Source organism: Nannobrachium achirus (genome assembly GCF_963921795.1).
Source record: "Nannobrachium achirus genome assembly, chromosome: 1".
NCBI lineage: Eukaryota > Metazoa > Chordata > Actinopteri > Myctophiformes > Myctophidae > Nannobrachium > Nannobrachium achirus.
In genome coordinates, this window is record NC_137810.1 from 64,451,465 (window position 1) to 64,460,559 (window position 9,095).

Consider the following 9,095-nt stretch of genomic DNA (forward strand, 5'->3'; position numbering starts at 1 on the left):
TGTGTTCATACTGGAGCACAGAACAGAGGGTCTTTTTCACACCTGCAAACCACAGCACATTATTTCCTCTGAAGCAGGATGCAACATATACCAGTGTTATATTGGTTGCACTGTTGTCATAGAAATGTTAAAGTGTTGTGGTTAACAGAGACGTTCCGAAAATGTTCACTTGCGCAGAAATACCTGTTTGTTCCAATTAAAACTCACAAAGCTGTGATATAGACGCGTCCATCTTTTTAGCAAGAAAGCAAGCACACAGTAACTCTTCAGGGCACCCGGCACCCATACTGTTTCTGAATGGGAGAGGCAGCCTGGGAAACAGTCTCAGGTTCTCAGGTTCCCAGGCCATGTGTCGACACAACCCTAACTGGGTGGATGGATGTGTCATCACTTCACTGATGCTTTCCTGACCGGCATCACTGGTGTGCCAATAATCACCATAACGCACACCCTCTCGTGTAATATTGCTGAATTAATACCATAAATCTGTATTTACTGACGAATTGACAATGTTGAATATGAAACATTAATTTATTTAAAAAAAAATCACATATGAAAAAATAAACATTGTTACTAAAATATTGAATGTAAAGAAAAATGTATTCAATGTCTTATACAACACATTTAAGGTCTGTATGACTCTTTGAAGCCAAAAGGAAGCACAACAATAAGTAGCAAAACTATCTCCTGACCTGACAAAAGTACAGCAAGTGGATCTGGATCATATACTGTTTAGTTATAAACTCTGACCTCAGGCTTGGGTATTACTCTTAGCTGTTGCTTGTTGGTGTGAACATCATACCACTTCATCTTCATCTGTGTCCCCAATAACAACATCACACATCTTGTAATACAAACACATAACGCATAAAATAGTCAAAAACAAAAGAGTAAAACAACCAAGAATCAAACAACCGATAAAAAATCACACCCGTGTGAACTGAGCGGTGGTTTACCCCCCCCCCCCCCCCCTTCCCCCCTGTGTGTGTGTGTGTGTGTGTGTGTGTGTGTGTGTGTGTGTGTGTGTGTGTGTGTGTGTGTGTGTGTGTGTGTGCCTGGTCTGGCCTGGCCTGAAAACAGCGCCCCTCCCTTAACATGTGTGGTCAGAAAAGGTACTACACCACAGGCTTGAGGCTACATACGGACGCACCCACCCACCCACCCACCCACATACATACACGTACATCTACACACACGGCCACGTATAGGAGCGGCGTGACCACCGCTCAAAAAGAAGCAGCAAATTAAAACTGTTGACAGCTGACCCAACTCTCAAGTGTAGGGGGAGATATTGTTCCATAATAAGGGAGCTGTAGATGCAAAGTTTCGGGGTCACCTTTCAGCCAGCAACTTATTTTCTTCTCTACTAATTTATCGTCCTACTATCAGTATCTGCATGGTAGGATTGTGTGCAGTCTACTGTGAGTCACTGCTCCTGTTACCTTTATCGGAATGACACTTAATGACAACAGTTCATGACAGTTGTCAAGTCATGGTTATGACAGAATCATGTCAGTCTTGTGAACAAAATCTGTTAACAATTTTAAGAGTCAATTAGTAAAGTTGGGTTTTCATAAAGGTCTTCTTCCTGAATACTATACACTAACTGACATCAAACAGTGGTTACATGGGGACACTGAGGCCTGGAGCAGGGGGAAGAGGTTGTGGTTTTTCTTCCTATCTTCCTATCTCTTCCTATCTTCCCCTCTTCTTCGCTCAAACATCTCCAACTGTAACACAATAAAAGAGAAAATCTAACATTATAAAAACTGTTCGGCATTGCATTATTTGTGAATACTCAATTCTGAGTCTGTTAGTAGTGAGTCAGTGGTCTGTTATTTCTAAACAACAAACCACTGTTTTTACGTTTCGATGAGTGTATTATTACTATTCCATCTGTGGATGTGTTCACTCAAAGTACACAAAACCTAAGCCAGGGTGTATTAGTTGTCCTGGCTGTATTTATCCTGGCTTATCTTTGAAAGCAGAGGCACATAAATGAAGAGGACGTTCAGAAAATTGTTTGTTTTGATTTTAGTGTTATCCTCTATCTTTTATTGCATCATGTGTTATTGCATCTGAATCCTAATACAATCAGTCAGTCAGTCAGTCAGTCAGTCAGTCAGTCAGTCAGTCAGTCAAATAAATCAATCAAATAATCAGATGGTCTAGCTATTTATGAGGAAGGCCGCATAGAGGCTATCGTCTTCTTCCCACAATATGGCGATGAAAATCGATCATAATATGCAGAACTGAGTTTTGTACATAGCATTCCTCATTTTATTGTTGAAACAATAGATTGTGCTTAGACAAACTGTCTACATCTGAAATAATATAATACTGCAACACAGTCATTATTCTGTGTGGTTCATTACATGACTTCTCACAGATCTTCATAATTAAGAAACTACAGTATTACTTCATCTTGAACTTATAAATCAAGTGACGGTCTCCCTCTCAGCTTTCATACTTTTTTCTATGCTGACCCTGACCAAATATAATGTTTCCTCCTTTAAGTAAACCAGATCTTGATCCTGTGCATGCATGGGTGTGTTACGGTACTTTAAAAGAAGAAAATGTCTGCACACGCTGTTTAAAACTAAAAAAGGTGGTCCTCAGAGCACAGGTTTTCACCAGGTCAGGTAGGTTATTGTGGGCCAGCAATATTCAGATTCAGTCATGACTTTAGACATAATGTGTACCGATTTGCGTGATATTTGGACAAAATGTGTTTAGTAAAAATCGTCTGAAAAATGTCCTTGGTCCAGTGGGAATATACGTGCAAAGTGTCACAGTAATTGCACTGCATTCATGATTTGAGGCATTTTGTTCAAAACAGACCACTCGTGCAAACTTTGGAAGGCAATCTTAGCCAAAATATCGTACAGATCCGTCTTGAACACATGATAGAGATAGGCCTACTATGTACCAATGTGCGTTTGGACAAAATCGGTAAGAGTTATCACCAAAACTGGAAGGTTCCCAGCAAAACTCTGAACCCCTAATTGCTCCCGGCGAGCAGGTTGGTGCCTTGCATGGAATCCTCTGCAATCGGTGTATGAATGTGTGGGTGAATGTAAAGCGCCTTGCACAAAAGCACTATATGGACCATTTACCATTTTACCAGTGTGCAGATCTTATGTTTTGTGACTGTGAACTGTTGTTTGTCCTGTACCTGGGCACTTGGATGTGTGTGCACTTTCCCAACCAGTCAGTGCAGCGTGGTTCACATTATTAACAATTGCGATTTAATTATGGTGAACAGGTTGCCTCACGTGATGCACGTCACTGACGTGAGCATCACTAATACCTTCTATCTGTCATGGATGTATACCTCAACCCAGAGGGGAAGTGTTCTCCTTTATGTAAAACCAGGCCAATGCCTAAACTAACTTGAACTGTTCTCCTTTCATGAAAACTAGGCCGAGAAGTGAGAATCTTTGATTAAAAGCCATTAACATACAGCTGTGTACATTTGACTGACCTCTGTCTGTGTTTATCTTCACAGTGGAGTAGATGGCTTGTCCTTCAGGGGTCTGGTCTGGAAAAACAAAACAAAATAAGTATTAAAAGATTTGACTCTCTGGTGAAATAAAGTTAAAATACAGAGAAAGAAATAACAAGTAAACAACTGAATAAGTGTGTGATCAGAGTATTATTGTGTATTAATAGAGTATTAATGTGTTTAGTTGAGTTGAGTTACCTCTCCTCTTGTTGTCAGCTGGTTGCTTCACTCTCACATCAGCATACGTCACATCTTCACTCTGTCTGTCTGTCCTACGGCCTGTGAAAAAGCTGCGAGCTCATTATTGATACACAACGAGCCGGGCACAACTTCTGCTGTGATTACATATTATTATAGCATTATACATTCTATTCAATGATGTTCGTTCAGTTGCACACAGACTACAGTTGTTTAGCAGCAGCTCCACATGTTGACAGAACTATGCTCAAAGGTAAACAGAGAACTAGAGAGCTCTACCTCACACCCCCTCTCCACCCCCTGTTATTGACAGGCAGCGACGCGACCGCAGTTTTCCCGGTGAACCTGAGCGCAACGGTGGGGGCGCGGGAGTGTGGGGAACACACACCACTGACTATTGCCGATGATGGAGAGGTTATATAGCTTTATGAAATGAGAGACATTCTTGCCGATTTCGTAAGACTCGTCGCCAATTTTGGGCCAGAAGGGGTTATCATAACCCCTTCTTCCCACTACTAGACTAAGGATTTATATTGTTTGAGTTATTGTTTACAACCACATTTATTCATGTGTGGAAAGATTGCGGTTCCACTAGTTTTACTAGTAGGCTAGTGTAGGCTTAGAAGCCTTTTCAGAAGTTAATCTAATGTTTTCCATTTAATGATTTCCTTTATCCTTGTCTAATCTTGCGCTAATGCAGGGAGCTGTTTTCGCCAGGTTTTTAGGCCTAGTAGGCTTTTCAGAGGTTAATTTAATGTTTTCCATTTAATGATTTCCTTTATCATCATCTTGCGCTAATGCACGCAACTGTTATCGCCAAGTTTTAAGGTCTTATTTTAGTTGTTTCTCATGAGCTCGCGACCCTCCTTGCCCATCGGCGGTTGCGCCCAGTTCACCGGGAAAACCGCGGTCGAGGCAGCGACTGAGCTTGTTCGGTCAAATGGGAGATGTTGTGTTACACCTCACCACCATCGATGCCAACACTACAACAGATTTTCAGCCACAGATGCTGATTGACACGTATCGACTTCAATGGCTGGCCGGTGTGTGGGAGCCTTTACTGCTTCTCTGAATGGCTGTCTGGACATGAATGACATACCTTTGCACTTCTTCCAGAGACACAGGCCCAGAAGAATCACTAGAAAGATGGAGACTCCAGCACACATCAGAGGGTAGAAATATGGAGGCAGAGAAGAAGAGTCAGGGTCTGGTTGGCCGTTGTTTATGGAGGCCGGAGAATCTGTAGCAGAATGAGACACGTATTCCTCTTGAATGCACATTTTTTAAATCAAAATGTCCCATCCACTGAGCCGAGCAAATAAGCGGTCTGATCGGTGGCTTTTTCCATTGTGTGCACTGGGGTTTGTTGGCTGTTGGTTGGACCACCAGTATGATTGGTATGCCTTAAACTTGTCCAGTGAGAAAGGTTCTATGGTGCAAAAACTAAGCACGATTAAAATGCTATTTTTATTGCATTAATTTTCTGTAATAAATTAATGTAAATTAATCAGTTAAAGTCCCAGACCTAATATATATATATATATATATATATATATATATATATATATATATATATATATATATATATATATATATGATGCAATATTGAAAATCACACAAACATGTGTGTGTTTAACGACTTTCAACATGGCATCCCTATTTTTAACCTGTCCCATGTGAGTTTGCAGCGCATCGTGAGCTTGTAGATCGGCCATTTCCGCTAATTGCTGAAGTTGCAGAGTTAGTACTTGAGTGGTTATGGGGCCCACTTTCGTTTCGTATTGATTATTATCCCCCAATGCAATGGGAAAGGAGCTCACTCAAAGAAAGCAAACAAATGTACACATACCGTATCTACATATTTAGACCAGTCAGCATGTCAGCTGTTGTATCAGCCCTAAGGGTTATACAGCAGCTGACCAATCAGCACAACCTCTCAGAATTGTATCATTCCTCATATAAAGTGTTTGTGATCCAACAATCTCACCTCTCACATCCATCCTGCTCTCTGGTGACTCTACAAGGCCAGAGATGAGACATTTGTAGAATCCTTCATCAGACTTGGAAACACTGTGGATGGTCATCTGTCCTGTAGACTGAGACCTGATGAGGGATCCATCTTTATAGAAATCAGCTGGACGGTCAGAGGATGGCTTGGCAGTTTGGTCAGTTTTGGACCAGCAGTGCAGAGTGACATCACTTCCTTCCATTACAGGAAGTACAGGCATCCCCAGGATCACATCTCCACCTGAACAATGATACATAACATCAGAATAGAAGAACATTAGACTGAGTTTACATCACTCTGAACAACACAAAATGATTAGGTTTTTATATGTAACAGTCTTTTTTCCCAATCACATCATCAACAGACAAGTACACAATACAATGTTGTTGACTTGCTGAACCTACCAGTCACAGTGACATTCACAGTGTTACTCTTTCCCTTTGAGGACTCACACCAGTAAACTGCGCTGTCAAATGACAGCAAGTTGTCGACAACACATCCTGTGTTGTTCATCTTCCCCCAGCGACCACCATCTCCTCCACACTCTGAGGTGATGTTTTTGATGTTGGTCCTCTTCACTCTCCAGACAGTAGAGTCAGACTGTCTGTCCTCACAGCTCAGAAAGACAGACTCATATTTAAATAACTGAGATCTGTCTGGACTGAGTCTGAGAGAGGCTGTGGGGAAGAGATGGAGAATAAAGTTAATTTCCTGAGATATCCTCTATTAATAGAGCATGTACAGTATGTTTTATGTTTATTAAATAAAAACTATACTTCTTGTTTGATTTCACTGACTCCATTAATAGTAGCCTGCAGGATCATTTGAACAGCTGGTCAGTATAGAAGTATAGACTTACCTCTCACAACATCACTACTGATGGGAACTTCTGCTGAGACAATCACCATGGAAACAACTACTAGAGAGAGAGAGAGAGAGAGAGAGAGAGAGAGAGAGAGAGAGAGAGAGAGAGAGAGAGAGACAGACAGACAGACAGACAGACAGACAGACAGACAGACAGACAGACAGACAGACAGACAGACAGAGAAAGAGAGACAGACAGACAGAGAAAGAGAGACAGAGAGAGATAAAGAGGTGGGTTAGGACATTTACAAATACATACAAAATACAAGGCAACTTTATTTCTATAGTACGTTCTATAAGGCATAAAGACAGAAAGGTAATTTAAAGCTAAACTACCCTGCTAGAAAAACCAGCACAAGACCAGCAGTAAGACCAGCACCAGCACCAGCACAAACCAGCGCATGTTGTGTTTTGGTGCTGGTCTGTGCTGGTGCTGGTGCTGGTTTGTGCTGGTCCCACCATCTAAACCAGCATGAACCAGCACAGACCAGCACCAGCACAAACCAGCGCTTACTGCTGGTCTGTGCTGGTGCTGGTCTGTGCTGGTCTGGTCAGGGACCCCCGGGGGACCCCCCTGAGAAGTGGACCAGGTCTTTGCTGGTTTAATTTGCTCTTTGCTCTGGTGCTTGAATCCTGTTCTGTATTTGACCATATTAGATTGTGACATTATTTTTGACATTGTGGGTGTGAGTGGGATTCGAACTTACTACCTCTGGCACTTCAGTCCTGCACTTATCCTCGGCGCCACTGGAACCTGTTAGTTAAAATGGGTGTTTGTCCCTATTTGTATATGACCAGCTTAGACCAGCACAGACCAGCACAGACCAGCACCAGCACAGACCAGCAGTAAAACACAACATGTGCTGGTTTGTGCTGGTGCTGGTCTGTGCTGGTTTATGCTGGTTCATGCTGGTCTGTGCTGGACCAGCACCAGCACCAGCACAGACCAGCAGTAAAACACAACATTGCTGGTTTGTGCTGGTGCTGGTCTGTGCTGGTCTATGCTGGTTCATGCTGGTCTGTGCTGGACCAGCACCAGCACCAGCACAGACCAGCAGTAAAACACAACATGTGCTGGTTTGTGGTGGTGCTGGTCTGTGCTGGTCTATGCTGGTTCATGCTGGTCTGTGCTGGACCAGCACCAGCACAGACCAGCAGTAAAACACAACATGTGCTGGTTTGTGCTGGTGCTGGTCTGTGCTGGTCTATGCTGGTTCATGCTGGTCTGTGCTGGTGCTGGTCTATGCTGGACCAGCACCAGCACAGACCAGCAGTAAAACACAACATGTGCTGGTTTGTGCTGGTGCTGGTCTGTACTGGTCTGTGCTGGTCTATGCTGGTTTATGCTGGTTCATGCTGGTCTGTGCTGGTGCTGGTGCTGGTCTGTGCTGGTGGACCAGCATGGGACCAGCACAGACCAGCATAGACCAGCACCAGCACAGACCAGCATGAACCAGCATACACCAGCATAGACCAGCACAGACCAGCATGAAAATTGTGCTGGTCTGTGCTGGTTTTTCTAGCAGGGTAGTGGTCAGTAGCGGTATTGCTTTTTTCGGCCGGAGTCGTCGTGGACAGAGCTGCCAACCCTCACGCAATGAGCGGGAGACTCACGCAAATGACCCTCTTCTCACGCTCTCACGCCACACATCGTATTTCTCACGCTAGAAGCAGTGCTCTTCCGAGCACAGGTCTCCACCAGGCCACACAAATCGGCCTGTTATAGCGCCACCATGAGGCTGATTTAAAAAATGTGGGGCAGAGGTTCTGAATTAGCATCCAGGGAGTGTGTGTGCTCAGTTTGGCAGCGATCGGGCCAACGGCGCCGGAGATTAGCTGGTAACAACCAGGCCACACAAATCGGCCTGTTATAGCGCCACCATGAGGCTGATTTGAAAAATGTGGGGCAGAGGTTCTAGATTGGCATCCAGGGAGTGTGTGTGCTCAGTTTGGCAGCGATCGGGCCAACGGTGACTGAGATTAGCTGCTCACAAACTGCGAGGACGCACGGACGCACACACGGACGGACGGACGGACGGACGGACGGACGCACGCAACAGACGGACGGACGGACGGACGGAGGGGAAAACATACTCTCCCTCAGCCTTCGGCTGGTGGAGACAACTATGAAGATATCTTGCCAATACATCATGGCAAGATGACTACACAACCCAAACTCTATCAAAGACAGTAGGGCAGGTAGGTGCGTAGACAGACAGACAGACAGACAGACTACTTTTTCCCCATCCATATGTCTGCTTGTCTACCACTCAATTTAAAGAAGCACAGATACTATATATCTATCTGTAGGGAGGTAGGTTTAGACAGATGTACGGACTGATGGACTAGCTAGGCTAGCTAAAATGCATAAATACTTTAATATAGCCTAATCGTGTCAATCATGAATGTTATTTTTTATTTTGTCACTTTATTAGTATTTAAATTAGCCTAAATATCCTGCATCACCATTCATCTACACATCTACACCTCACCAATGACACGCACACACACGCACGCACG